Consider the following 4,143-nt stretch of genomic DNA (forward strand, 5'->3'; position numbering starts at 1 on the left):
CAAAATGTTATCAACCAAATCAAGTCTGGTCTTCAAGCCAGAAGTCACACAGAAAACAACCACTGCACAGAGCCATAGATACGCTTTCTTTTAACCTCAGAACCATATTGCTTAGCTTGATCACCCATTTTAGTTATAATACTTAGCTTCCATTTCCTAAAGTGAAAGCCTCAGACATGTCTCTGATATGAGTATTTAAAAAGACGAGCTTCAGGGTATGAAGGGCATTCCTTGGGAGGATCCCAGGGAAGGTTTGAGTCTGCAGAAGCTCTGGAACTGTGAGTAGCACTGTACTAGATGCTTAACATACATCAAATTTAATCTTCAAAACAACTCTGTAATTAGGTGGTGGTATCCCATTTTAGACCCAAGAAATCTGAAGACCAGAGAAGTTACCAAATCTGTTTAACATTACACAGCTGCTCAGTGGGAGAGCCAGGATTCAAAATCAGCTGTTTGATTCCCTAACCAAAAGTCTATCACCTTACTCAATTTCATTAGCTTATTTTCTAGAAACATGACTTATTTGAATTATATAAACTGTGGTTTATAAAATAAATGATGTTAGCCTAGAGATATGCCTCATGTGTAAGGTTAACCCTCTTTAGCTTACAAAGTAATTCTTTTCTGTTAACTCAGTTGACTCTCATTATTACAATTCCATTTCACAAAGGAAGAAATTGAGATGCACAAAGAAGCTACCTTGCCCAGCTAAGAAGTAACAGAACTGGGGTTCAAATCCAAGGGTTCTGACTCCAAATACCAGGTTGTTACCACTCTTAGTCATCCATGATTTTATTTACCAGGTACCACTGAGGACAGAAATGTAAGGCTTGACAAGGAAAACCAATGAGAAGAAAAGCATAAAATTACACCCCGTATTTGATTCCACTGATCAACAAAAGTTTTACTATGAAATTGAGCATCATAAAAATAACTAAATTTCATTTTTAAAATCTTCACTTAAAAAAAAAAAAAACAAAACAGAGAGGGATGGCAAGACGGTGGCATAGAGAGGAGTGGAATTTAGTTAGTACCCTGGAATGACTAATGGACAAATAGGAATAAGTAGTAAATAATTTGGAATAACTGCTGGGGGGCAACCGTGACTGTCCACACATCATAAATCAAACTGGATTGGGAGGAATGCCTGAGATTGCAGCATAAAACATGTAAGTAAAAACTGTGGAACTGTGCTGGGACCCTCCTCCTCCCAAAGCAGGCTTAGCTGCAAAACCTCACTGTGGTAGAGAGCAGCACTCTCTGAGCAAGCGAATATAGCTCAACCAAGCTCCAACTGGGGTTTTAATTAACAAATGTGGACTGCTGAATACAAGCTACAAATCCCCAACAAGCAGACAGAGGCTTTTAGTGATGAATGACCTTAAAGAAACAGAAGACTCATCCGTCCTGGGAGGGGGAGCCCAGAAGACCAGTTATTACCTCGGGCCGATGAGTGAAACTGGGGGGCCGTGTACTGGCTCCAAAAGGGGGCTTTCTGTCCCTTTTTCTCTCTCTCAACCTGAGGGGCTCAGAGGAGAGAGTCACAGTGATTTTCAGATCACAGCACTCTGACCCAGACAGGGGTGGAGAAAACAGAGTCAGAGAGACTATTCAAATGCAGATGGTAACTCCCTAGGGGGTGTGTATCTTCCCTAAGAATAAGGAGGTGGGGCCCAGCTTTCCCTTCAGAAAACAGCCTAGGGGAAAGCAGCCAAAACAGAAACTAAAACCAAAACACATCTCCTTACACCAGTGAGGAGTGACAGGCTGACAGGTGCCACCTGCTGAGCAGGTTAGGAAAAGCACAGTGACTGGAGACCTCACAGGAAAGTCTGTCATTCTTCTAAGATTCACCCTGAATATAACACCATTCTGATACCTGAACCAATTCTGGTCTGGGAAAACCTGATTGGGGTAACCAAGAAAACCAGATGCCTAGACAACAGAAAACTACAATCTATGCTAGGAAAAATGAATATATGGCTCAGTGAAAGTAACAAACTTACACCTCAATCAAGATACAATTGAGATATTGTTTCACTTTAATGAAACTATTAAAGATTTTCAAAGAAATATGCTAAATCAAATAAAAAACCAAATCAATGAGTTCAGGGAAGATATGGCAAAAGAGCAAAGGCTATAAAGAAAACACTGGCAAACATAAGGTAGAAATCTAAAGTTTGAAAAAGTAACTGGCAGAATCTATGGAAATGAGAGGCACAACACAAGAGATGAAAAACACAATGGAGACATACAACAGCAGATCTCAAGAGGCAGAAGAAAACACTCAGGAGCTGAAGAACAAAACACCTGAAATCTTACACACAAAAGAACAGATAGGGAAAAGAATGGAAAACTATGAGCAACATCTCAGGGAACTGAATGACAACATGAAATGCATGAATGTATGTGTCATATGTGTCCCAGAAAGAGAAGAGAAGGGAAAAGGGGCAGAAGCAATAATAGAGGAAATAATCAATGAAAATTTTCCATCTCTTATGAAAGACATAAAATTACAGATCCAAGAAGTGCAGCATACCCCGAACAGAATAGATATGAATAGACCTTGCCAAGACACTTAATAATCAGATTATCAAACATCAAAGACAAAGAGAATCCTGAAAGCAGCAAGAGAAAAGCAATCCATCACATACAAAGGAAGCTTGATAAAACTATGTGCAAATTTCTCAGTAGAAACCATGGAGGCAAGAAGGAAGTAGTGAGATATATTTAAGATAGTGAAAGAGAAAAACCGCCAACCAAGAATCCTATATCCAGCAAAACTGTCCTTCAAATATGAAGGAGAGTTTAAAATATTCTCTGACAAACAGACAATGACAGAGTTTGTGAACAAGATACCTGCGCTACAGGAAATACTAAAGATAGCACTACAGACAGATAGGAAAAGACAGGAGTGAGAGGCTTGGAACACAATTTTGGGTGATGGTAGCACAGCAATGTAAGTACACTGAACAAAGATGACTGTGAGTATGGTTGAAAGAGGAAGGTTAGGAGCATGTGGGACACCAGAAGGAAAGAGGAAAGATAAAAACTGGGACTGTATAACTCAGGGAAACCTAGAGTGCTCAACAGTTGTGATAAATGTACGAATATGTTTTTACATGAGGGAGAACAAATGAATGTCAACCTTGCAAGGTGTTAAAAATAGGGTGGTATTGGGGAAAAAAATATAATCAATGCAAACTGGAGACTATAGTTAACAGAAACATTGTATTATTCTCCCTTTAATGTAACAAAGGCAATATACCAAAGCTTAATGCATATAAGAGGGGTACATAAGGGAGGGGTTTGGGCCTCCTGGCACTGGTGATATTGTCTGACTCTTTAATTCTACTTTAGTGTTTAACTCTACATTTCCTTTTGTTGCTTTTTAGGTGTCATTTTTTTCCTCCTCCTTTTTCTTTTGTCTCTCTACCTTCTTTGATTCTTCCCCCTTCTTTGTGGAAAAAATGGAGATGTCCTTATATAGATAGTGGTGATGATGGTGAATACATAAATATATGACTATACAGGGGACCATCGATTGTTTACTCAGGATGGAAAGTATGGTGGGTGAACAAAACTGTCTTTAAAAAAAAAAAAGATTGATGAAGAAACCTTGAGGACAATACATCGAGTGAAGTAAGTCAGACACATAAAGACAAATATTGCATGGTCTCACTGACATGAACTAATTAAAATATGTAAATTCATAGACATGAAATATAAGTTACCAGGATATAGAACAAGGTTAAAGTATGGGGAGTGGTTGCTTACTATGAGCAGAATGTTCAACTAGGTTGAACTTAAGTGTTTGGAAATGGACAGAGGTGACGGTAGCATGTTATTTTGAGAATAACTAACAGTGCTGAATGGTGTGTGAATGTGGTGGAAAGGGGAAGCTCAGAGTCACATACGTCACTAGAATGAAAGTTGGAGGTTGAAAGATGGGAATGCATAAAACAGTGAATCTTGTGGTGGGCAATGTCCGTGATTAATTGTACAAATATTAGAAATCTCTTTCATGAACTAGAACAAACGTATGACACTATAACTAGAAGTTAATAATAAAGGGGCATATAGGGAAAAAATATACCTATTGCAAACTATGTACTACATTTAGTAGTATTTTAACCTTCT

This window comes from Choloepus didactylus, chromosome 2 (genome assembly GCF_015220235.1).
Source record: "Choloepus didactylus isolate mChoDid1 chromosome 2, mChoDid1.pri, whole genome shotgun sequence".
NCBI lineage: Eukaryota > Metazoa > Chordata > Mammalia > Pilosa > Megalonychidae > Choloepus > Choloepus didactylus.